Source organism: Hippocampus zosterae, chromosome 11 (genome assembly GCF_025434085.1).
Source record: "Hippocampus zosterae strain Florida chromosome 11, ASM2543408v3, whole genome shotgun sequence".
NCBI classification, from domain to species: Eukaryota; Metazoa; Chordata; class Actinopteri; order Syngnathiformes; family Syngnathidae; genus Hippocampus; species Hippocampus zosterae.
Genome location: NC_067461.1, coordinates 22,743,478 through 22,771,477, shown reverse-complemented (window position 1 = coordinate 22,771,477; position 28,000 = coordinate 22,743,478). Strand labels below are relative to the sequence as shown.

The 28,000-nt window shown below is 43.6% G+C and overlaps 1 long non-coding RNA gene across 1 annotated transcript; it reads left to right on the top strand.

Annotated features, from left to right (window-relative positions):
- Window positions 1–23,826: 23,826 nt before the first annotated feature.
- LOC127610749 (uncharacterized) lies at window positions 23,827–24,430 on the top strand. The gene is made up of 3 exons (XR_007965020.1): window positions 23,827–23,862; window positions 23,998–24,118; window positions 24,223–24,430. It is a non-coding gene; the product is annotated as an uncharacterized LOC127610749 (long non-coding RNA).
- The last annotated feature ends 3,570 nt before the right edge of the window (window positions 24,431–28,000 follow it).

Sequence of the window (28,000 nt, the reverse complement as noted above, 5' to 3'; positions counted from 1 at the left end):
AGCGGCCCGCAACGAAAATGAGTTTGACACCCCTGCTCAAACGAATCACTCCTGGCGGCCTACAAGGCTTGTGGGATTCATCTTGTAAAATAAAATATTTTCCAGGATAAGCTTCCTTGAAATCCAGAGTCATTTTTCTGAACTGTATGTCATCTAGTCCATGAGGTGCTGGAATCCCCATACTAGACATCTGACACCGAAGATCTTTTTTACTTTGAAGGCCGGGTGACCATACTGAGACAGTCAAAAGCCTGCTTGGGTTCCCCTTTGGCTCCAGTAAGGCTATTAATCCTGACCAAAATAAAAAATTCAAAAAATAAGATAAAACAGGAAAACCTTTATTAGTTTTGCAATGGAGAAATTCCCAATTCACAGCAGCAAAGTTATGAAAGGAAGAAGTAGAACAACAGAATATAGGAGCTGCTGGAAAGGCAGCCACTTTCGCGGCACCATTTTGAAGTCAAAATAACAAAAATAACACAACACAACACATAGGACACAGACAGTCGTGCAATCTTCACCACTTTTCTGCATACACTTTGTTGTCTGAAGCAGTTATAGATGAAAGAGGAGAGAATCAAAGTGTCCTTTCACCAGTGGATCAGAGACGTCATGCTGAAAATGTGCACACGTCTGCTACAAGCTAAGTTTTGAAAGCAGACACGAAGCTGTAGCGTCCATTGACGAAAAGAGATATGTATCAAGCCGTTTATTTTCACCTTTTCAACAAGTTCATTTGAATTTTTGCACTGGAAATGGGGGTAAGTGGGCTGTGAGATGCCTGATCCAGCAGACAGAGCTGAAGAGGAAAAAAATGGCTTCAGTGGCTTCCAGCCCAGTTTCCTGTACGGATCTCAACCAAAACCACAATTATATTAATCTGGTTTAATTGAATTCACACTAATTAAATGATTTACCTGTAATCTGACATTTACTAATTTGAAACTTTCAGATTCAGGTAATCAAGTGGTAAAAAAGGTGGGGGTGCGCTGAAAACCTCGAGTGGAATATTTCAAAAATTTTAACTGTGTTAGTGTGTGTGTGTGTGTGTGTGTGCGTGTGTGTGCGTGTGTATGTGTCATAAAAGGGAAAATGAAATAATCCAAAAACTGTTTTTGTGAAAATGAGAAGAAGCAGTTGAACGAAAGAATTTTAAAAAGCCTCGCAAGAGACCAATATTGCTTTCCACGCCATCAAAGGCTGAGTGTGCATCATTGACTCAAAATAGCGGGAGAATGACTTGGCTGTGAAGATATATATATATATATATATATATATATATATATATATATATATATATATATATATATATATATATATATATATATATATATATATATATATATATTTTTTTTTTAGGGTGGAGTCATTTTCAGTTTTTAATAATAATAATAATACATTTTATTTCTAAGTGCCTTTCAAAACACTCAAGGACACCTTAAAATCAAAACAAGAACAATAAAACCACAGATTAAATTATAAATAATAAAAGAAGAGATTAATATAAACTGAGTATGCGTTTTGAGATCTGATTTGAATGTGGGAAGAGAATCAATATTTCGGATGTTGGGCGGGAGTGAGTTCCAGAGTTTGGGGGCAGAGCGGCTGAAAGCTCTGCACCCCATCGTGCAGAGAGAAGCCGAGGGTACACAGAGGTGGAGGGAGGATGAAGACGGTCTTTGAGGATATCCTGGACAAGACAACCCCTCCCAGCAAACGAACAAATTTTTCCGAGCCTTGCTTGTTGTTTTTTGTTCTTTTTTGTTGTTTTTGTCTTTTTGTTTTGTCACATGTTGTTTTTGCTTCATCGTGTGGACCTGATATGGACTGTTTTCAGCGTTTCTTTGGCCACGACATTCGTCAAAGGAGAAGTATCTGTGCTTAGTGGTTGCACGCCTGTACCAGCACAGATTTTGATTGGGAGGAATGTCGGCGCCATTGACTGTTGGTGCTGGACAGACCTGTGGCGCTTGTTTTTTTTGCACCTGTAATGGGCAGCATTTTTCACAACCCCGTTTTGTTCAGTGGAGATGTCGGCGCTGTTGGACAGTCGGCGTTGGTGCGGCTGGATGGATGGCTGCTGAAGTTGAGGATGAGGAGAGAGGAGCGTCGGCGCAGGAATTGAAATGGATTTCAATGGGACAGGAGAAGTGAACCAATCTCTTTTTTTCGTCAATGGATGCTACAACTTCTTGTTGACTTTGAAACTTAGCTTGTAGCCGACGTGTGCACATTTTGAGCATGACATCTCTGATCCACTGGTTAAAGGACACTTTGATTCTCTCCTCTTTCATCTCAAACTGCTTCAAACAACAGAGCGTGTGACGGAAAAGTGGTTAGGACTGCACGACTGTCTGTTATGTGTTGTGTTTATTATTTTACATTATGTTAACTGTTTTGTTAAGCGCTTTGTTACAGCTGCAGCTGTTGTGAAAGCGCTATATAAATCAGCATGTATTGTATTGTAATAGTCCGAAGCCGACGCCGGCTACATCGCTAACACGCTGCCGCTGCGCGGCCGGCGGGAGTACAACCAAAATGAGGCGATGCCCCCGGGCCACTGAAGTGGAAGCCACGACGAGATCCGCGGTGGATGGACCTCTGGGAAGTTGTGTCGCGCAGGTGGGGAGCCCGACCATCGGAAGCGGAGCCCAATAAGCCCCGCCACTGAGCACTGCAACAGCCCCTCCACGGGCAGACGGAGGAGCGACAGGACGATCCACAGTAGCACGGCCCAGAGACAGGCCCCGCCGACCCCCACCACGGGGCGCACAGGGGTGGAGAAGACACGGGGCCCCGTCCGACAGCCGAACAGGCAGGACGCTGCGATAGCGCAACCAGATAAGATAAGATAAGATAAGATATCCTTTATTTGTATAATATTACTATAAAATGTATTCTTATAATGGGGAAATTACAATCAGAATTCAGAAAGGAAATCTCTGGGTAGGGAGAGGGAAAAAAAACCACGCTCGAACTATCCTCTTCCGAGGATAATTTAAGTCCAGGATAAAAAAGGAAACCGAGGACAACCGTGCGACGATCGACGGCCTAAAACCACAATGAATTGTGACAGGAGTGTAGGGGTTTTCTTATGACGAAAGTAAACCGTAAAAACGCAAAACAATTTTTTTTGGGGGGGAATATTTTGCAACAGAACATACAGTTGAACCTCGTTGCAATATATCTCGTGGGACATCACGAAATCTGGACGCTGTATCGGTACTTCATTGTAACCATTTCCAATTAAATGGCCACCAACTACGATGTATAATACAGTACATACAGTACATACACATTAATACCGGTACATTAAAAAACACAAACATGTAATCCAGTCATGTCAATTACATGTATATAGTATGAAGAAAAAATGATTTTATAAGACATGAAACAAACAACTGTAGCATTCCTACTTTCATCTTTGAAAACATTCAATCAGCAAATGAAAAGTGCCTCCTCCAGTTCAGGATATGCCTCACCCTAAAGTCGTTTACGATGATCTCAATCTGTTGGCCTTGAATTCTGCCATGATTTTGTTGCCATTACGGATGATTGTCAAAATCATAGACTTTTCCAATTTGTAGTCTCGACTGAGCTGCATTTTGGAGCTCCCTTTTCCCTTTCAAAAGTGAGAGACAATTTCAATATTCACACACAGCGAGATTTTCTTCCGTTTACCAGACATGTTTTCAGACGATGTGTTCAGGGCTGCGCAGTGCCTCCAGAAGTACAAGGATGTACAAATTGATCAGTAGCATCGCAAAGCAACGGAGGGCAATTCCGCGCTGTACATTTTGTTCAGAAGCAAAGTTGCGGTGGTAGTTAGCTTCGTTGGAATGAAGGCCTTTTGTGGGAAAAATCTTGTTTTTATCATGGAGTTTACATTATAAAGGTATTTGTTGCAGGCAAAAACGGAAAATGTGAACAGTTTAAGTGTGAAAACATTTCAACGGGGTACCTTGAAAAGAAGTTTGACGGTATCAACATGCCTAGCTGGTGTGTGTACGGGTGTACGTTCGGAGTAGAAGGGAGTCCAAATGTTTCTCAACCACAAGAGGAAACAGGCCATTTCAAGACACCTGAAAAGCATGTGGCTGTAAACTAGTTAACACAGACTGAACTGAGGACACCATAAAGGATTGTCCGCGTTTGCAGTGCTCATTTCGTATCTGGTTATCGTGGCCATTTAGTTGAATTTAACCTCTTGAAATGTTGAGTAAGTGAACAGGAGTGAAATTGAATAATAGCAAGAGTGCTAGTTCTAGTGCTAGCTAGTAACTAGTCGCTAACTCATTCAGCTATGAGCTTTAAAGTACACTTGCTACATAAAACTCAAGCTCCCAATAGAGCAGGGGTGTCAAAGTCAAATGGACAGAGGGCCAGATAAAAAATGTTGTTGCAAGCCGAGGGCCGGAATGATCGAATGTTCACTGAAAAATTGAAAAATGACCACATATAGTTTATTGAACCAAAGTTAATTGACTGAAAACCTACCAAATACATTCCAATATGATCAGATAAATAAAGCAACATTTTCTTATGGCTCTGTCAGTAAACTATAATTTTCAACAGGCACAAAAAAACTAATTTAAAAATACCCATAACATAAATGAAAGAAGCCGGTATTATTCAAGGCACCATCAATAGCCCATATTTTCTCTTTCAGCAAAAGTAGGCTAAATTTACTTGCAAGAAAAACAAACGAACAATTTTCAATCATTTACTCGAATAAAATATTTTAAAAACATAATTGGATTTAGTGGCGGCCCGGTAGTCCAGTGGTTAGCACGTCGGCTTCACAGTGCAGAGGTACCGGGTTCGATTCCAGCTCCGGCCTCCCTGTGTGGAGTTTGCATGTTCTCCCCGGGCCAGCGTGGGTTTTCTCCGGGTGCTCCGGTTTCCTCCCACATTCCAAAAACATGCGTGGCAGGCTGATTGGACGCTCTAAATTGTCCCTAGGTGTGAGTGTGAGCGTGGATGGTTGTTCGTCTCTGTGTGCCCTGTGATTGGCTGGCAACCGATTCAGGGTGTCCCCCGCCTACTGCCCGGAGACAGCTGGATAGGCTCCAGCAACCCCCCGCGACCCTAGTGAGGATCAAGCGGTTAGGAAGATGAATGAATGAATAATTGGATTTAAATACAATAAAGTGCAAAAATTGATTCACCAAAAACAACACTTTAAGGAAGCACGTCGGCTTCACAGTGCAGAGGTACCGGGTTCTATTCCAGCTCTGGCCTCCCTGTGTGGAGTTTGCATGTTCTCCCCGGGCCTGCGTGGGTTTTCTCCAGGTTCTCCGGTTTCCTCCCACGTTCCAAAAACATGCATGGCAGGCTGATTGAACACTCTCGCCCTGCGATTGGCTGCCAACCGATTCAGGGTGTCCTCCGCCTACTGCCCGGAGACAGCTGGGATAGGCTCCAGCACCCCCCGCAACCCTAGTGAGGATCAAGCGGTTCGGAAGATAGCATACAGTGAAAGCCAATATTATACTTTAATTTTTAAACTTGAAGTGAGTAAAAACTCTTCCTATGTGATTGCACAGAATTCACTTCTTTGAGGCTGAGCCTGATACTCGGTGGTGTCTCATCTTTTCTACAAGTTCATCAATATTTGGGGTCAGGCTCTGAGCTGAGCAAATCCTCAAAATTGAGTGAAGGTATTCAGCAGACTTATTCGTGATGTTTTGTTCACCTTTATCAAAGAAAGTAGTTGTTCACACAGGTATGTGCTGCCAAACATTTGACAACGTTTGATCAGCCTGGATGCGCAGCTGGGCCACTGTGTGGGGGAGGAAACGGGCAAACTGCGCAGCACCCACTGCCGTATCTTTTTCATGTATAGGATGTAAACCCCAAAACTCCTGTCATGCTTAGGCTGGAGTCCAATACGCGGATGAAAATTGACAACTGGGCAACGTCAGAAACTTCAGCGTTCTCATCCACAGCCAAAGAATATGCGATGACATATTTTCTGTTTTTCACAAGCTGTACTTTAGAATAATGGACAACTGCTCTACTCGCTCAGCACTTGTGTTTCTGCTCATGCTCACGTTTAAAAAGAGTTGCGTTTTTCGGGGCAAACTTCATCACAACTTTTAAGTATACCGTTTTTAATGAAATCCCCCTCCTCCTCCATGTCAATATTCTTGTTTTTTGTGTGTGTTTCGTTTCATAATGTCGTCTCAGATTACACTCTTTCAGTCCCGCCACACTTTCTCCGCACAGAAGACACACAGGTTTTCCAGCGAGGTCCATGAACATGCACTCCGACTCCCACCTTGTTTGAAACCCCTGGTTCTCAGTGTCCACCTTCCGTTTTGCCATTTCTGATGGGTACTAAAGTCACTGCTATGCGAACTACCCCTGCACTAATATTGAAATAAAGCGGACACTGCTTGGCGCTTCACCATTGCATTGTGGGAAATGAAGTATTGGTGTGTGTAAAAGATCTGCGGGCTCCCGGCTGTCCGCTGGCCGGTTCTAATAATAAATCAATATCATCCCAGGTGTCATGATGCTGTTTTCGGTCTGGCAAGCAGGTGGCATAAGCGGACTGAACTGCTAGCTGTCGTTATGGCTCTTTAGGAGTAGCGACACTGGCTCGAGGGGACTAAGGAGCCGTTTACTGTGTACACCGACAAGAAACTCGCATACATTCGATCAGCCAAAAGACTCAAATCACGTCAACCCCGGTGGGTGCTTCTTCTAACACGGTTCAACTTTACTCTCACTTATCGTCCTGGTTCCAAAAACGTCCTGATGCTCACCCGGATTCATGACCCTCCGGAAAGAAGCAACGAGCTGCAGCACATTCTTCCCACCCATCGTATTTGGGGGTTCTACAATGGGAGATCGAACGGAACGGAACGGAAGCCCAGAGTGGAACCCCAGTCCCGGCTGGCTGTGCCACAGGGCAAATTTTTGTGCTGGCACCCCTTCGCTCGGACGTCTTGCAGTCGGGGCACTCGTCTAAGGTTGCGTGCCATCCTGGGGTGAACCGGACCTTCCACCTCGTCTCCCAGCGGTTTTGGTGGCCGGAGTTGCAGAAGGACTTACGAGATTTCGTCATGGCCTGCCCCGACTGCGCAGGCAGTAAATCATCCCGTCAGCCACCGGCCGGGTTGCTGCGGCCTCTGCCCGTCCCGCCTCGGCCGTGGTCCCACATCTCCATGGACTTTGTCACGGGCCTGCCTCTTTCTCGAGGCAAGTTCGTCATACTCACCGTTGTGGATAGATTCTCCAAATTGGCCCATTTTGTAGCCTTGTCCAAGCTGCCGTCCGCTCTGGAGACCGCCGACATCAAGCATGTTTTCCGTCTTCATGGGATTCCGGTGGACATCGTGTCCGACCAGGGCCCTCAGTTCGTCTCCCGAGTATGGAAGCGGTTCTGTCGGGCTTTGGGGGCCACTGCGAGCTTGTCTTCGGGTTACCACCCGCAGACCAAAGGACAAACTGAACGTGCCAATCAGGACTTGGAAGCAGCACTGCGCTGCGTGTGTCTCTATCGCACTTCATCTTGGTCGACTCACCTGCCGTGGGTGGAACACGCCCACAACACCCTCGTCTCGTCTGCCACTGGCCGGTCTCCGTTTATGTCGGCCTATGGGTACCAGCCTCCTCTGTTTCCTTCCCAGGAGGGTCAGGTGGAACTCCCGTCCATACAGCTCATCGGGTGAGGAGAGAAACCAGGGCTGCGCTGTCGTGCACAGCCGCGAGGAACTGCCAGATTGCGGATCGTCGCCCTGCGCCGAGCTATCAGGTGGGGCAGAAGGTATGGCTGTCCGCGAAGGATCTACGACTGGCGGGAACGTCGCGCAAGTTGGGGCCTCGCTTCTTGGGACCGTTTGAGGTGCGGTCCATCAACAGCCCCGTCTCCGTTACGGCTCCTTCTGCCACCCTCCATGGAGGTGCATCCCATCTTCCACATTTCCCTGATTAAGCCTGTGACCGCAAGCCCCCTGGCTCCTCCACCCACATCACCTCCTCCTCCCCGGATTATTGATGGCGATCCGGTGTACACAGTGCGGGAAATCTTGGACTCTCGGCGCAGGGGCAAGGGGTTCCAGTACCTGGTCGACTGGGAGAGCTACGGCCCGGAGGATCGGCAGTGGGTCCCCCGCTCCTGGATCTTGGACCTGTCCGTCCCTTCTCCGCGCTTTCCATACTGCGCACCCGTCAAAGCCAGGTGGTCCACCAGGAGGCGTCCGTTGAAGGGGGGGGGGGGGTACTGTCATGATGCTGTTTTCGGTCTGGCCAGCAGGTGGCATGAGCGGACTTCGGTACTCACTTGCTGCCAATCTGTAATTTGTAAACTCTGTATTTAAGGTCTCTTCTGCTAGACACCTGTGTCAGAGTATTGTTTCTGGTATTGCTATTCTCGCTGCTCATGGACTATTTGGCTATTGACCTCGTCGCGTTTCGCGTTTTGCACTCTCGGTATGCCTGCTTTTTGTAAGTACGATTTTGGTTTTGTGATTTGGCTTTTCGCTCCCGTGTATTTTGATACATTGTTTTAGTTTGTATTGGCGGTCTTTAATTTTCTCCCTTGCCTTTTGTGCAAGCGCCTTTTGTTATTCGTTTGTGTTCTCTCTGGTCCTTGTTTTGACCAGGGCTTTATGTTACCTCTTTGTCGGTGCGATTATTAGCATTAAAACCTATTTTTGTTACGGAGACCTTGTTTACGTCTACGTTTTTGGGATCCAGACTTAACTCGGCTTATCCGAGTCGTGACACCAGGGGCCACTGAAAACATTCTCGTGGGCCGAATCTGGCCCGCAGGCCGGCACTTTGAAATTGTGCATTAGAGTTTGTAATGTTTACCTTTGCCGTTTTTCCCTGGGCATTCTAAAAAAAAATGTCAGCAACTTTAAAAAAAGTGCTTAAAAGTGGATAAATTGAGCTAGTTAGTGAAAAATCTACCCTCCCAGCCGAATGATACCGCTTGAGTCGTTTTTGTGTTCTTTTACAGTTAATCAGCTTGTGTACATATCAACCCTTTCAGGGACAACGGTTACTACAGTGAACAGTTTATCTATCATGTTACCAGGTTACAGGGTGCATGAAAGGGTTAAGGAACCCTGCTGTTCTCTCTGCTTCAACAATGCGCATGCATCCTGATTACGTCATCTTTTTTTTACATACTGAAAATCGGTCAATACTGGAGATGACAAACATCATGATTCAGTAGCAGAAAAAAAAGAAATTCTTTGACCAGGAACATAGTGTGACCAAAATTTGGCAAAGCAGTATTTGTTGACGGGGGCTTGGAGGGGGGCTGTTGACATGCGCCAAATCCTAGTCGTTGAAGTGGGGTGGGGAGTTTGACCAGCCCAAAAAAGTTACCGCCGTTTAGGAAATTCCTGAAGTTCCCCATGGCCACCGTGCCCCTGTCATGGGCTGAGATTATGAATTTGTATAGTTAAAATCAAACTGCTACCAACAGGACCCTCCATGATCTTCAGGTAAGATTTAATTTTTTGTCAACCTGATATTACTTAGCATTCTCTATCAAATGTATGTTTTCTCATATGTGGCAAACACACACGTGTGTATATATTGCTTCATAAAGGTGCTGTGGAAAAACATTCAGATACAATGAAGTAACACCACAGCAAGACAGGTGTGGGGGATTCCGAGTTAGACCAGATACTGGTCACCTGGGAGACTTGTTGATGTCACAGCTCTGCATCTTCTGATGAAGGATACTTAATTGGAAGATGACATCCATTTATACAACAAATTACTCCAGAGAGGTTTCCAAATTCATAGAACGTTAGCTGGTCTCCATCTGGAAACTTGATGCATTTTTTTTCCCTCAAATCACATCTTACTTTGCAATACGTACATGGGCCTGCTGTTTCATAGTGGAAAATTCCACATGCCAGAAACCTCAAAATGGTAAGTACTTGTACAGGAGGAAGTAAGGGAGTTGCCCTTAATAAGTCACATGCAAGTTTTGTTTGTAGGAAATAAACGGTCACAGAAATCTGGATCATCAAATTTACTCAACAGGTTACTTTCTCTGAGAAATCTTTCTGGGCTAGGTGGTGGTCTTTCAGTGTCATTGATGTTGTCAAAGTAATCCATTTTCAACATGCACAGTGAGGCATTCGGCCTTTCCTCTGAAGTTAAACACCTGGCCAGGCTGAACTTAAATATTGCCACTTTGGCACTTGAAGGGTTAATTTAGATCGGGATTAGTCCTTATCTTTCTTCAAGACAGAATACTATATTCCGTTTTGGATTGCACCGTTTTTGGTCCTTGGTATTTCCTCCTGAGTCTATGGATGAAACGCGGTCAAAGGTGCGTCCTGTCGTTTTAATCTTTTAGGATGCTGTTTAACATTTTCGGGGACAGGAGTTACTACAGCAGACAGCTTATCATGTTATCAAGTAACAGTATGAAACAGTTAAGGCTAGTGTCAACAATTTGATCAACAGCAATTGTTGTATTGACCCATTCCTTTCATCCAAAATAGTCTTGCTATTGTGAATTAACAGTACACATCAAATAAAATGTCTTGGAGTCATGTTTCGTGTCAAATGTAATAATCAAATCAATCATCGGAATTTTTCATGAGCAGGAACAGTTGATTTCTTTTACACCAACAAAACATTCACGGAATGACCATATTAGAAAAGGTTTTGAGAAGCAATATTTAAAGGCGTCATTACCTGTTCAGTAATCCACTTGAAACTGCGCAATGCAAATAGACTGCAGTTGTAATCAGAAGCATTTGAGATCATGTACATTGCCTCATCGTGCAACTAAATTATGGTTAGTGAAGAAAATATTAACCCAAGTCTGTGTAAAGTAAAAACTTCTCATGACCTCTGCCCAATTTAGTGCGTAATGAACTAAATGTCAGAAAGTTGAAGTGCTTTAACAGAGTTCACCATTCTAACATTCTTCAGGCTGACAGAAATCCTTTGGCAGCAAGAGCATCTCGTTGGATGCTGCAGGATAACCAAGTTGGCATCAGGAGCAACTGCCAAGTGCCGCGTGGGGCCACTCCACCATGTCTACACATTGTCCACATAAATGTAATTGAAGTCACAAAGGTGCCAAACATTGTGAAAATTCTCAGTGTTGTTGTAATCTTTTCCCAGAAAATAAGAAAAGATCCTTCCTTGTGCAGAAAAGCAGAGAGAATCAAGTCCTCCCCATTAGTGCATGCCTTACTGTTTATTTATTATTATATTTTTAGTCACTTAGCAACTCACCGTGTATGACACTTCGAGTCACAGGGATAGCACCTTGGATTTGGGGCAAAGTAAAAACAATCTCACTTCACCCCCACAAGTCCATCCATCCATTTTCTAATCCTTTTATCCTCACGAGCAACACAGGTGTGCTGGGTCCTTGCGCAGTTGTCTTCAGGCAGGAGGCGGGGTACATCCTGAACTGGTTCCAATCGCAGGGCATGCATAGACAAATAACCAATCGTGCTCAGAATCTCACCAAGGGACAGTGTAGAGTGTCCAATTAACCTGCAATGCATATTTCTGGAATGTGGGAGGAACCGGAGTACCTGGAGAAAACCCACGGGAGGGGAGAACATGCAAACTCCACATAGCAGAGAGGTTGAAGCCCGAATTCAAACCCTCGACCTCTGCACTGTGAGGCAGACATGCTAATCAGTCGGACCACCATGCCACATCCTCATACAAGTCAATTTTGCAAATTGAAATCATTTTTAAGGCACCTCGCTGTTATCGTTCTTTTTTTCCATCTTATCAGTGCAAATAAATTGCCAAACACTAGAACAGGGGTCACCAACCTTTATGAAACTACAGTGCACTCCGCTTAATAGAACATCGGTTAATAGAGTAATCCGCTTAATAGAGCAAAAGGCTCTGGAACAGATTTGCCTAATGCAATTTACTATAAAGATACTCCGCTTAGTAGAACAGATCTCCGCTTAATAGAACAGGCCGTAAGCAATGAACATTGTAAACTAGTGGTTTTCGAAGTGTAGCTATCGCGATACTGTACCACTATCGCGAGAAAACGCGGTAGTTCTAGCCGTATACAGTAACAGGTAGCACGCGTCACTCCACACATAGACACACGCACGTCACAATGGCTTCAACGTCATTCAAGAGACGAGGGCTATCACCTGCGGATAAGAAGGACATACTCAGACGATACGATGCATTGCCGGATTCTCAGAAGGTACGCCCGCGGTTTCCAGGACTTCCCTCTTATCCAGTGCATTGAGAGGGAAGTCAACCGCAAAATTACGGACTCCTGTTTCCAGACAAAAGTAACGAAATTTTTCTCGTGATTTGAGATGTTTGACTGAAGTTGATTAAAATTGTTGTTTGATTAAAGATATGGACGTCCACAGTCGAAATATCTCTTCTAACTCGTCAGCAGGGGGTTTTCTGCGTGCATAACTTGGTCGTCGACGTGTCTGAAGGTGTACCTAATAAAGTGTCTCCGGTTAATAGAAACCCCGCTTAGTAGAACAGAAGCGCTTCGGCCCAATGGTGTTCTATTAAGCGGAGTGCACTGTACTGACGAATGCGAAGCACGACCAGTTTGACACACACTTCTGAAACAACAAATTTGCCCAAATTACCTTTAGTAACGTTGTTAATGTATACTATTAATAATGATACTCATTCACGTGAAGACACTGATCATTTAACGATTTTAATTAGGAAACAGAAATAGGTCAATGTGCAAAATGTTTTTTCTTTCTAACTCTGTCGCTGTTTTCATTCCAAATGATCACTTCAACAACATTCTGAGAAAATCACCACGTCCCATTACTGGTCAGCTATATTTTAGAACAGGGCCTCTGGGTTACTGTGGTGCTTTGGGGCAACCTGTCGCCTGTGGGTTCCGTGTTGGTGAGCCCTACATGAGAGGACAGCTTTGAACGTTTTTGTTTTTTCGTGGGGTGGCAATATAAGGAATGCTATTTCTTACATAGTACAATGTAATGAGGCTGTTTGAAAAGCACGTTTTTGTGCGTATGTGTTTTAAGTACGTCAACATGGGAATCACGACTTGATACAGCACTGGTGCTATTTTTTTCTTCGCCAAACGAGGTCAGTGCAGAGCTGCCTGACGCTATCCGTTTGTGTCCCGCGTCTCCACTCCAGCTGGAGTCGGCAATTCATTTTTCTCCGGGACCGTGTAAGGAACTGAAAGTGCTAATCAATTGTCTACCATATGAGTTTATCTTATTAATATAAAGCACTTAAATAGTATTAGTTGTTTTAATAAGATGCTACTTGTGTAACTGTGGATTATGTCGGTACGATTAGGCAATGAAAACCTCATGAGTCATTACAATTACCATCACGTTTCAGTCCCCATTCAATAAAAAAAATGTTTACTGTGCCGACGACATTTTTTTTTTTTTTGTCATTCGGCCTAACTCATTTGGCCTTCCTGAGTTGTGACTCACGAATGACTCCAAGTGCAAATTTCTCTCTTCCACCGTGCAAGAATCGTAATGTTGCAATGGAGAGCTCGTTCCAAAAAACAAACAAACAAACAAACAAACAAACAAACAAACAACAACGAAAAAACAGAGAGTCGCCATATCACTGATTTGGCAACAAAGTCTTGTTGCTAAATTGGTAACACTGAAGTTACAAGTCGTTGCTTGTTTGCACTGCTGACATGACTGTGCTGTACTGAATTTCAAAATAAAAGAATAATTTTCAAAACAGAAGCCGGGCAAACGCTGTGGTGTGGATAAACGGATGTGGTCCGCGGACCGCAATTTGCCCAGGTCTGCTCTACATCAGTGTTTTTCAAACTTTTTTGAGCCAAGGCACACCTCTTTCATTGAAAAAAATCTCATGGCACACCACTAGCTGAAAATGTGAACGCCCCCCCCCCCCGCTTATTTTAACAATGAACGTGTTATATTGTGATTATAATTTCCCCAGTGTGGGACAAATAAAGGATATCTTAATCTGCACCATCCTGCCTTTCTTCTCATGTTCTTGGCCAATCACAAGTCTTATTAAAATCTCCAAATACTATCTACCGAAGTCTTTCAGTTACCGTATTTTCACGACCATTCGGCGCACCGTATGGTTGGGCGCAGTCTCATTAATGGGTGCTATTTCTGTATTTTACACATAGACAAAACGCACTGTATTATTAGCCGCAGTTTTAAAGTGATAAAACATACGCCAGCTTAACATACGGCATGCATGTGTGCACGCTAAAGCACGTTAGCTTGAAGCATACGGTAACATGCCAAGACATACAGATACAAGCTAAAAACACGTTTTTAAAAAAGGCAATGGAAGCAAAACTGAGTTCCCTTGTATTTTATTTAGCCATCGTACAATGTACTCACGTTTTTCAATCACTCATCACCCAGAAATCCAAAGTCCTCATCCTCTGTATCAGAATCGAACAATTGTGCAAGTACCGGTAATCCATCAAAAACGCTGTGTTCCCTCTCGTTGTCAGAGTCACTCTCATTGCCACGTGGCTCCACAGAAATGATGCCGGCTTTGCCAAAAACTTGAACAACAGTGCAAGCAGACACGTTCGTCCAAGCAGCCACAATCCATTCGCAAATTGTGGTGTGACTCGCCCAGCGCTGCCTCTCACTCTTTGTAAAGTTGTGTTTGCCATCGATCATCCATTGTTCCCATGCCGTTCGCAACTTTACTTTGAACGCCCGGTTGATGCCGATGTCCACTGGTTGGAGTTCTTTAGTCAAGCCTCCGGGAATGACGGCAAGCTCAGAGTTTATTTGCTTGACTTGGTTTTTCACCCCTGCTGGGAGATGGGCACGCATGCCAAAAGCATAACCGATGGCTTGAAGTTTGAACTGAGCTTCGTAGGCGTGTCTCTTTGTAGAATTTATTTTCGGGGGTTCCAAACCCGAAAACCAAAACCGAAGTTGTTTTGCAACAATGCACATAGCCACACTCTATACAGGTGTTGGTACCTGCTTGGGGCGTCCCTTTAACGTCCTCTTACACACCCACCCTTCACTCATTGGCAGACTTCTTCACCGCATGCCTGTCCTCAGTCACGTCTACCTTTTCTCTCTCTCTCCATATATGTATATATACACGCCCATCCTTCACTAATTGGCCGACTTCTTTGCCGCATGCCTGTCCACAGTCACTTCTGCCTTTTCTTTATATGAACAGCGTGTCGGCTGTCATTCAGGTTTTGGAACTCAGCGCATAGACAAGACGCTCCGCATCATAAGGTGTCCTGTCCATTTTGGAGAAAATTTAAGACTTTTAATGGCGCCTTATAGTCGTGAAAATACAGTCATCTTAATAACTGTTTTTAACATTCAAGAATGACGTTATAACAGCTCGAATTGGAATCAAATGAACACAAAGAAAACTGTATTTTATCATCTTTCATATTTATTGTTTCACCGTCATCCTGCATTCATACGTCACAAATTCGCTTGTCTCTCATCGAAACACAAGGCAATTGGCTAGCTGTTGCTGCTCCTTAGCGGTATTTTCCCGCGGCACACCTGACAATGTCTCGCGGCACACCAGTGTTCCGCGGCACACGGGTTGAAAAACACTGCTCTAATTATTCGTCAGACAGAAGTCTGTTCACTTTCGTAGGAAATGAATTGTGATGAGTGTAATTTGTCGCTCAACTCAATCCACTTCAGTTTTGGGTCTGTTTCTACTTTAGAGTAGAAAAGCTATTCAACACGTATTAAATTGTTATATACAGGTATATCTATGTATATATGTTTTACAGACAATTTCATGTACCGATCAATGAACCATTCTTTTCATTTTCAATCGGTCTTATGTGTCTCTTTATTATATATATTATGTAAGTGAATGAGGATCGATGGTGTTATCGTGTACCGAGTATTTCTCGGGGAGCGAATGTCAAACATAGGCAAGGAGGAGGCAGGGTATTTCTTCAATGAAAAAAAAAACACATTTGTGTGATGAAAGAATGGTGGATCCACTTTAATAAGTGTAACCTCAGTCTTGTGTTGTTCTTGGGTAGGACAGTTGAAGTTAGTACTCAAACAGATGCTGGATGCTTCAAAGTGGCCCAGCAGATGGCTTTTCCAGCCTGAAGCCATAGCTAAATGGGCATAGACCCATAGACCCACAGTCAGCATGAGCTTTTCAATGGAGAAACCACCTGGACACCAAAAGTAGTCCAAACAACAGTTATTTGAATGTCGGGGATTGTAATGATAGAAAACACCCGTTCAAAAATAAATGTGGTCAATTTTTAAACAGATCGTAGGACCACACTCATTATACATAAAAGAAAGCAAACCGGTCCCCGCATGAGCAATTACTGAACTTTGGCAACAGTAGCAAAGGGCAGAGGTGGCTCTAAAACACATATGGGCAAGTCATAAGGAAGTCTCAAGTATTAACCTTCAAATTTCAAGCTTTTCCCAAGTTATTGCTGCAAAAATCAAGAAAGTCAAGTCGCGCGTCTCCACCCTCATTTCAAGCAGGTCAGAAGTCGAGCGAGACAATTTTGCCTGGTCACAACATATATTGATCCATTCAGCCATTTTCCGATCCGCTTAATCCTAAAAAGGATCGCGGTGGGGTGTTGGAGCCTATTCCAGCCGTCTTCATGCAGTAGGCGGGGGACACCCTGAACCGGTTGCCAGCCAATCACAGGGCACACAGAGACGAACAACCATCCGTGCTCACACTCACACCTCGGACAATTTTGAGTGGTCAATCAGCGTGCCACATATGTTTTTGGAATGTCGGAGGAAACCGGAGTACCTGGAGAAAACCCACGCAGGCCCAGGTCTGAATAAGCAAAATAAAGTTTATAAACGAGACCCGCTCGACCTATTGACACCCCCCACCCCCTCCCAGTTTACATACATTGTTACAGAACTGCGCAGATTGTGAAACAACCTCTGTCTTGTATACAAATGTACTTGAAAAGAAATGAGCAAGTACAAATTTATAAATACTGTATCTATTCTTTGTGCATTACAGTCAAAATAAACATATTGAATAATATGCCACAAAAAGGGTTTGGGGATTTTGTTGGCATGGTTGGATGGCTCTGATATCTCTGTCTTCTCAGAATTGTGGATTAAAAAAATAAATAAATCACACTAATCACACCAGGGCTTCAAGAGGCAATAAATAATTGCCAGTACTCTCTTTAGTCGACTGTTGCCAATGAAAATTGGGCGGTGGGTACAGCAGATCATTCAGTTAATTAATGAATAATTGAATATACAATATTCAACCAAGTTGAAGAGGGTGGCACAGTGGTCAAATGGTTAGCGTGTCGGCCTCACGCTGCAGAGATGCAGGGTTCATTCCGGCTCCGGCCTTCCTGTGTGGAGTTTGCATGTTCTCCTCGTGCCCGTGTGGATTTTCTCCGAGTACTGCGTTTTCCTCTCACATTCCAAAAACATGCATGGCAGGTTAATGGAACACTCGAAATTGTCCCTAGGTGTGAGCGTGTGCATGGATAGTTGTTTGTCTGTGTGTGCCCTGTGATTGGCTGGCAACTGGTTCAGGGTGTACCCCGCCTACTGCACGAAGACAGCTGGGATTGGCTGCGGCTTATTATTATTCTACATTTGTTGTAGAGTAGAATAACACTGTTTGAGATTAATTTTAAAAAACTAACTAAACAATGTCAATAAAATGTTAAATTGCTCTATAATTACCTTTGTTGTCACTACCGGTCCTTTAAAACTGGCAATTTGAAAGCAATGAAAAAAAATGTGTGGGGGTCCGCGAACAGCATGTACTTGTCTCAACTGGTCCGTGACACAAAAACGGTTGGGGACCACTGCCCTCGGAGACAAAGAGCTTTGTCAAGTTAGCGTATACAAGTCTTCATCTTCATAATTCAGACTAAATTGAACTTGCGTCTTTGTTGACCCGCTTGCAAAGACTGCAAGCAGTTGTGAAAAGTACGACAATGTCAACGATGACGATAACTAACTAGAATGGCGCTTTAAATATCCAGCATATCAACTTAGAAAAAATATATATATATATATATATATATATATATATATATATATATATATATATATATATATTTTAAAAGAAATTCTGCTTCATCAATTCATTTTATCCACAACATTGTTTATTTCATCCTGGGAAAAGGACCTTGCTTGTCAGCCATGTTAAATTTCTGATCATCCTTTGACCCGGCCTATCTTAGTTATACAAGTAGAAGAGGGAAACCCAGCCTTTCCTCTTTATGGATGGAGGTAATGACAGTTTTTGAGGTCACGCTGATTTATTTCAGGGTCTTTGTGCTTTGTTGAGTGACCTGTGATGGGGTGGACAGGGAGAAGGTGAAGGAGTTCATCCTACGTTAGGTTTTGTAGTTGGAGGATCTCGACACTTTGGACAACAATGACCACTTATCCCAGATTAGAATGAGAAATGGTGGCGTCTAACATTCCGATGCTTGTTATTTCCTGCCCAGATAGAAGCGCACTTGGAGCTCAACCTTTACCTCTGCACTTTGCAACTTTGAAACAAGACTTTATTCATCCTAACCACCTATTTTCTTGACATTCTGGTGTGTTAATTGATGCAACATTATTTGGCACTACAATACACTGTACAACTCCACACCTATAAGCAAACAGATGAGAAATGTTACAGAGCACGGGTGTCAAAGTCAAGGTCCGGGCCGAGATCCGGGCCCCCATGTAATTTTATGTGGCCCGCAGGAGCAAATCATGTACCGGTATATCAACTATCATGATTCTTGCTGAAATCCATACCGAAATGTCAAATTGTCACGGCTAATAAATAACGTTGAGATTTTGCACCGGCCCTCTGATGGAAACCGTAACTCAGAAGTGGCCCGTGACAAAAAATGAGTTTGACACCCCTGTTATAGAGGGACGGGGTTGGGGGTTGGGGGGGGGTAGCTCAATGATAATGCAGCCTTGAGCACTCCAGGGATATGGTGCCTTGGGGCACCTTGGAAGTACTCAAAAAGCAGATTTAGCATCCTTTCAGGGAAACGTCAAATCTTCCGAAGGTCACGACTTCCTGTAATTACTATTACAAGTTACTATGTTTAGAGAGTTGGGGGATAAATAAATAAACTAAACTACAACTATCCCCAAACCCTTGCTGTTCAGTATGATTTATCGACAGAATTCAAGTATGTCAAGTATTGAAAGATGTTTGTTTGTTTTTTCTCTTTCTTCTTCCTTCTTACTACATACATTCTTGCTGCTGGAGGCTGTAAATTTCCCCAGTGTGGGACGAATAAAGGATATCTTATCTTATCTTAACTCAAGAAGATTCTTCTGAGTTTTGATCTTCCCAACATCCCCGGCGGTTTTCGAACACTTGCCACAATTGCACGCAGATGAAGCTCATTTCTAGTCCAGCATCGGGTTAACCGTGTGATAAGTGCGGAAGCTGCAGCGTATGGGACAAGAGGAGAGTATATTTTCCCAGCAGTGGAAAAGTCATCTTCCAAAAAGTGGAAGCCACATTCAGGTGGCACCATTAAGTCGCAGCTGAAATATCTATCAGACTGTTTACTCGATCTTTGCTCCACTTTGTCTATCTAATCTATGCTTAGCGGTTGCTTTCAAGTCGATGATATTAACTTTTAGACATTTTCTATACTGATTCTCCTCACGGCTGAGGCTGGAGCTTACCCGAGCTGTCTCACCAGTTCACTTGAAAGGGAATTACTCATGAGAATGAGAACCAGCCCATTTTTAAGTGGCACACATTTGACGGAGTCATTTAGAGTTTTGTGTTGAACTCCATTTTTAAGTTCAACACTGCTTAAAAAAAAATTGGGCAGACAGAAGTCAAAAGCAAATACAGCACGTTGAAAGTTCAGATGTGTCACATCTGCTGAGCTAATTTAAGGATCGTAACAGCTGGAATGGAATGGAATGGAATGTCTTCCCTGTATCATTTTGAAATCACATCTCAAAAATGGTTTAACCAAAGTAGTAATCACTGCGAGCTGATCTTGTGGAATCTATATGCACATGAGTAAGGTACATATCTGCCTTGCAATTTACATTTAAAACTACCGTAGTTGATATACGATCATGATGTTTTATTTGGGGAAGCCCTGGGAAAAGGAGTCATAGTCGTCAGACTTCTGCAGATTTTTGGGGGGTTTCTTTAGGCCACGGGTCAGGCTTATTATAATTGTAAGTAGAAAAAAAAATCAATTTCAATCGGTTTAAATTTTACATTGGTTCTTTTTGGAGAATGACCATTGTGGTTGCCCACAGCCATTTCTTTTCAGTAGTACACCCACATTTAGTACTCACCTGAGGAGTGGCACCTTTTGCAACCAAAACTTTCTTCAAGAGTTTTGGGAGTCAAGTCAGATTTGCACACCCAGACATGACATTTAATTTCTATTAGTCTTGCAGATCCTGTACAGCAGTGGTGCCCAAACATTTTCCTGTGAGGGCCGCATAATCTTTCGCTTCTGTGATGGTGGCTGGGGTCAGTTTGTGACAGAAAAAGTGTGACTGAAAGATTACCTAAATGTAAAAAAAAATCGTTTTCCAGAAACCCAAGCAAAATGAAATATCCTTTTCTGGATTTTTCACAAAACAAAAGTCAGGAAATAAGACTATTAATGAAATAAATAATAATAAATACCCCTCCATGGGTTCTTCACAGAAAAAAAGCCAGGAAATAAATTACACCATTTATGAAATAAATAATAATCAACTTTGCTGTGATGAGGTTTATGCATGACACCACAACCTTCATGACAGAATCCCAAGTCAATACTTTGCAGCACAGTGCTTGCTGGTGAATTAGGCAGTGAATTTGAAAGCCCGTTCTTTCATCTCCTGGTTCATGCGTCCTATTAGACCCCCAAGACACGCCCACCATACTCGGAGCCTCGTCAGTTGTGTTGCTGACCAGCTTTGACTAGTCCAGGGCTAACTCTTCCATATTGTGGTGCACTTTGCCGAAAATATTCTCCCCCGGCGTAGTCCTTATGAGACTTTGGAGGGCTGCCAGCTCCTCGCACATCTCAAAGTTCGCGCTAACCTCACGAATAAAAATTAGCAGTTGTGCTGTGTCCTGCACGTCCATGATCTCATCCAGTGCTAATGAAAATAATGCTTTTGTCTGCTTCAGCTGGGCAAATAAATACATTACCCGCAATTTCTTCAATACGTCTGATGATTGTACGCGCTGATAGACTCACGCCATTGAAGACGTCTTTCTTCTCGGGACACACAGCATTCATGCATTTCTTGACAAACTCCTTACCGCTGCTTGCTATCAATTGAGCAAGACCAAAGCTTGCTCGAACAGATGACTGGTTCAGCTAAGCTTGGCGTACAAATGTATTGTGCTCAGCTAACATTACACTTTTTAGTTTTGACAGTTTGCTCACATTTGTCCTCGCCGGCTCTCGTATTTGTCATTGTGATGGGATTCAGTGTCCCGGCAGATTGTATTCTTTGAATACCGCCACTGCCTCTTGACAGATGAGACAAACAGCTGTTTCTTTGCGTTGAAAAAAATATATAATCGTTTGTCCACTTTGGGTTAAATACCATGCATTCTGCATCTATTTTACTCTTACCTAACCTTTGTGCCATGATCCCCTTCTCCTCGAGAGGGGCAAGTTTAGGATTTTTTTCTGGGGTTATACAATACATGCTGATTTACAATACATGCTGATTTATATAGCGCTTTCACAACAGCGGCAGCTGTAACAAAGCGCTTAACAAAACAGTTAACATGAAGTAAAATAATAAACACAACACATAACATAAAACATGGACAGTTGTGCAGTCCTAACCACTTTTCCGTCACACGTTTTGTTGTTTGGAGCAGTTTGAGATGAAAGAGGAGAGAATCAAAGTGTCCTTTAACCAGTGGATCAGAGACGTCATGGTCAAAATATGCACACGTCGGCTCCAATCTAAGTTTCAAAGTCAACAAGAAGCTGGAGAAAAAAGAGATTGGTTCACTTTTCCTGTCCCATAGAAATCCATTTCAATTACTCTCGGTTCCAAATACGCAATGGCGCTCTGCGCCAACGCTCCGCTCTCCACATCCTCAACTTCAGCAGCCATCCATCCAGCCGCACCAATGCCGACTGTCCAACAGCGCCGACACAGCCACTGAACAAAACGGGGTTGTGAAAAATGCTGCCCATTACAGGCGCAAAAAACACAAGCACCCCAGGTCTGTCCAGCACTGACAGTCAATGACGCTGACATTCCTCCCAATCAAAATCTGTGCTGGTACAGGCGTGCTGCCGAGAAGGCGCAACCACCAAGCACAGATACTTCTCCTTTGACGAATGTCGTGGCCAAAAAGTGCTGAAAACAGTCCATATCAGGTCCACACGATGAAACAACAAATAACGTGACAAAACAAAAGACAAAAACACCAAAAAAGAACAAAAAAGCAAGGCTCTTGAAGAGCACTTGCCGAAGGCTGCCTACTCGGGCGCCATCTTGGGGGGAAAAAAAAGGGTTGTCAGAATAGGTTGTCAGATAACGGCACAAAGCGCAAAAAAGATGCAACAAATGTCACACTATAGTACATGTGTTTATGAAATAGCTACTAATTAATAGTTAATAATGAAAATAGTTCAGAACTAAGGAACACTTTATGGCAAAAGCCCAACTTTATTATCAGATACAAATCCACATAGATGAAAAATAAATCAAAATAGTATATTTCAGGGGGGGGCAGACCTAATGCAGAGGTGGGCCGGATCCGGCCCACGGGCTGTAGTTTTGGGGACCGATTTACAATATTGTCAATTTTTTTTTGGGGGGGGGCCTTCCCAGGTCTCTGCCTTGAATAATAAATGACGCTACTGGAGTACAAAAACTGATTGTACACTTTTTGAGTTGACTATGAATTGGTGCACCGTTAACTATTTTTAGTGGACCTCACATAGTCAGTGCTCACTAGCACATCATGTGGGGGGTCGGGGGGGGGGGGGCGGGGGGGAGCTACAAGGAGTTTTATTGCTGTGATTGATTCAATTCTTAAATAAGCTCTCCTTTTCAGGACGAGAGTCTCAAAAATGGCCATAAAGCTCATTTATTAGTTAATACATCACTAAAACTTGGAAAAGAGCATTACTCACATCAAAGGGATGAAAAGGTTAAGTACCTAGCCTTGAAAAGAAATTAGCAGTATGATTCCCCTTTTCATTCCACAAATAAAATAAATTCCTGTATTTTGATTGCAAATTCTGCTACTAGAAGTTGCTGGTGTTAGGGTTTGGATGTGACACCAATAGCACGACAACAGGCAGGTATCGTGGAAGCCAACGCTTGGCGTAGTTTATTTAAGAGTAGTGATGGGTCCAGCGACACCGATGCATTGACACATGCGCCGGGCTCACAGAGCAAACCACGTGTCGATGCATGTGCTGCTTCATTACGTCACGTGATTGACACGTGAACTGCATTGACACAGTCCAGGCTTCTAAATGACACACCGGCTGCGTTGACACAGTCCAGGCTGCTAATTGACACATCGACTGTGTTGACACAGTCCAGGCTGCTAATTGACACATCGGCTGCGTTGACACAGTCCAGGCTGCTAATTGACACGTGAACTGCACCGGTGCAGTTTAGACCGCATCGGCTGCTTGGCACAGTACAGGCCGCGACACTTAGTCCAGGGGGCGTCGACTCAGTGCAGAGGGCGTTGACACAGCAAAAGCCCGCCGTACAGTGTTTATAAGGAAGTGGGTTTGGCGACACAATGCCACTTGCCGAAACAAGCCAGACCTCACTCACGCTCGCTTGTCGAAGTTCGTGTCAGTGCAGACTTCGTGTTCGTGCCTTGCCTTCCTTGCCGATTATGGCGCAGAGACGCAAATCATCGGCCGTGTGGGACCATTTTGATGTCCTGGAGAATAAGGTATTATTTATTTATTTATTCAAATCGCCTTATGTCGCCGAGTGCCTCTCAGATTATTGACATGTGTTGTACCATTCTAATCCGAATACATTTCAAGGTAACTCTTAGTTACTTCTTATTCACATTCCATTACAGGTGAAATGTCGAATTTGCCAAGTCGAATTGTCATACACCAACAGAAGCACCTCCACCATGCTGAGGCATTATCGGGCCAAGCATGAGAATGAAGTTCGCGATACACCCAGTATTACGCCAGGTATACAAACGTTCACTCATCTTTTCACGGTTGCTATGTTGATGATTTAATTGAAATCAGTAATTATTATTGGTTGACTCTCCACTCCATGTTTGACAATCAAGGTTCCAGGAAGCAGCTGTACTGGAAGGACCAACACACTTCTTTCCCAAACCTCTCCCACCTCGCAAAGGAGTTCCTTTGTACGCCAGCCTCATCCGTCCCTTGTGAGCGTGTGTTCTCCACAGCAGGAGAAATCGCTTGTAAAAGACGCAACAGGCTGAAGTTTAAAACATTGGAGCATCTTATTTTTCTCAATAAAAATTTGTGAAATAAAAGCCCACTAGCATCCTCATTCAAATGATCTTCACATTATTTGAACACATTGAATGTTGCAAAATGAATGCATGGATGTGAATGATATTGTATACACTTCATCATCAAATCGATGAATGACTTTATGAAAATGTTTTGGAACAGTTGTAGATGCAAAACCGTGCTGGTAGCGACATAATAGATGATAAAAGAAAAATATCCCAAACCATAGGGATCCTCCCAAAAACTAAGGATGTGCTGAATAAGAGATCCTTGTACACCTTATACTTTTATTACTTCCATATTTGACATTGTGTGGGAATATGGGGAAATGCCAGTAAAACACTGTTTTAAAACTACAATACAAAGCAATCGGAACAATCACTGGCTCCAAATGGACGGAACCCACAAATCCACTGTTTATCAAATTAAACAATGAAATCTCATGACCTGATTGACTTTAAAATCGCCCAATTAATGTACAAGGCACACAATAATAACCTTTGCCAAAAGATCCAGAAGCTTTTTAAAATTCGAGAAAGTTGTCATAATTTAGGGGGTACTAATCTATACAAAAAAATCCAAAACGCGAACGAACATCACACAAAGGAGTTTATCTGTAATAGGTGTAAATCTGTGGAATGATTCTGAAACGGACCAGTAAAATGAGGAACTCTCTTGCTGAGATTAAAAATGAATTTGAGAGTAGTACAAGACAACTACACAAATCAGAATTAAGCCGATAAATTCGATACACTCATGAAATATAGCAATACATCAGAAATACATTGATGAGATTATTTAATATATTAATGAAATGTAGCATCCATTATGAATATGAGTAAATCGACATATACATGTGCTCTAAAGAGTATGTACTGTATATACAAACCTAATGTAAAAATGTATTAGTACAGCATACATAAGGGTAAAAGCATTTGTTGATATTTAGACTTTCTTTCCTATTTAGAAAAATGATCAATTCATATATAAGAAGGGGTAGGACTCGGGGTAGGTATTTTGCTTCTTTCTACTCGTTTGAACACATATTTGTGATGATGACTATTTTCTTTTCCTTTTTTTATATCTTACCTTCACCTTTTGCCAATTTATTACCGAATTGTATATTTTATATGTTCAATATACAAAACAATTTATCAGTCAGTTCAGTCTGTTAAGTGGGTTGGCTGCAGAGATCTTGAAGGTCCAGCAGGTGGCAGTGGTCAGTGACACAGTATCAGCACAGTATCAACACAGTGTGTCAGTGTGTCGACACGCCTCATGAGGCCTCATGGACCCATCACTATTTAAGAGTCTCACAAAGTCACTCAGGGAGAAGCACGAGGAGTCCACAAGGAAATGTCCACACAAGGAACAAGAAGCTGCAGGAGACGGCAACAGAGTCCACTGGCGTGGTGACGGCACGAAATTGCACTGGGGAATGGTCTGTGAGTCAATTTGTACCAGTCCAAACGAGCAGATAGGCAACAGGTGGGTGATGAGCTGATGAGTCTCAGGTGTGAGGTGCAGAGCACCCTGGCTGAGGAGGCTGCCTGGCTGCCCCCTTCCTAACAGCTGGAAAGCACCGGGTGCAAATAAATGCACACGTCAGATACAAATTGGAACCTGAAGTCAATGTAGAAGATGCCAGTACTTCAGCAGCCACTGACCTCACTGCTCACGCCTCACTCGGAGTTCTGCAATAGCAGAGCTGGTTGACGTTTTACAATACGGATGGGAGAAGAGGAACATCTTCCGTCTTTCTGAACTGCCAGGCCATATGGGTTCTCTATCAGGCCGGGATGCATTAAGTAAAGACAATTGCAGCCCTTCGCAGGGAAAGGGATTGTCAATCCATGAGGGATTGACATCATGGATTGATGGGTCCATGAGGCCTCATGAGGCGTGTCGACTAGTGATGGGTCCATGAGGCCTCATGAGGCGTGTTGACACAATGACACACTGTGTTGATACTGTACTGTACTTTTTGAAGTCAAGATGGCGCCCGAGTAGGCAGCCGTCAGCAAGTGCTCTCATGAGCCTTGCTTTTTTTGTTGTTCTTGTGTTTCTTTTGTCACTTTGTGTTTGTTGTTACGTCGTGTGGACTTGATGTGGACCTTTTTCAGCATTTTTTGGCCACGACATTCATCAAGGAGGAGACTCTGTGCTTGGTGGTTGCGCCTTCTCGGCAGCATGGGTATACCAGCACTGTTTTTGACTGGAGGAATGTCGGCGCCATTTGACTGTCGTTGCTGGACAGTCCCGGGGCGCTTGTGTCTTGCGCCTGTAATGGGCAGCATTTTTCACAGCCCCGCTTTGTTCAGCGGAGAGATCGGTGCTGTTGAACGGTCTGCGGCTGGATGGATGGAGGTCTTGAGGAGCCGACGATGAGAAGAAAGGAGCGTTGGCGCGGAGTGCCGATGCGGATTTGGAGCTGGGAGTCGCGGCTTGGAGTTTGAAGCGGATTATGTGGGACAGGAGAAGTGAACTAATCTCTTTTCGTCAATGGACGCTACAGCTTCGTGTTTGCTTTCAAAACTTTGCGTGTAGCAGACGTGTGCACATTTTTCAGCATGATGTCTCTGATCCACTGGTGAAAGGACATTTTTATCCTCTCCTCTTTCATCTATAACTGCTTCAGACAACAAAGTGTATGCAGAAAAGTGGTGAAGATTGCACGACTGTCTCTGTCCTATGTGTTGTCTTGTGTTATTTTTGTTATTTTTGACTTCATAATGGCGCCGCAAGAGTGGCTGCCTTTCCAGCAGCTCCTATTTTTTTGTTGTTCTACTTCTTCCTTTCATAACTTTGCTGCTGTGAATCTGGAATTTCTCCATTGCGAGACTAATAAAGGTTTTCTTAAACTTAAACTTACTGATACTGTGTCGCTGACCACTGCCACCTGCTGGACCTTCAAAATCCCTGCAGCCAACCCACTTGACAGACTGAACAAACTGATTTGATGATGACGTGTATACAATGCACTACCTCACTCTACCCAATGACTGGTACTGAATGAGTTAAAAGCTCAGTGAAGCCACAAGCGCCATTGTTTATGTTGTTGTTTATGCTGTTTATATTGTCTATACTGTTCAGATTACATGTCTTTTTTTATATAGTGTAGCTGCTATCCTTTCTTAGCTGCGTGTGTTTAATGCACAGCATGTTTAAATGCAAGGCGACCCGGTAGTCCAGTGGTTAGCAGGTCGGCTTCACAGTGCAGAGGTACCGGGTTCGATTCCAGCTCCGGCCTCCCTGTGTGGAGTTTGCATGTTCTCCCCGGGCCTGCGTGGGTTTTCTCCGGGTGCTCCGGTTTCCTCCCACATTCCAAAAACATGCGTGGCAGGCTGATTGAACACTCTGAATTGTCCCTAGGTGTGAGTGTGAGTGCGAATGGTTGTTCGTCTCTGTGTTCCCTGCGATTGGCTGGCAACTGATTCAGGGTGTCCCCCGCCTACTGCCCGGAGACGGCCCTGGATAGGCTCCAGCACCCCCGCGACCCTAGTGAGGATCAAGCGGTTAGGAAGATGAATGAATGAATGAATGTTTACATGCATGTGTGCACTGAGGATTGAGAGGAAGAAATTT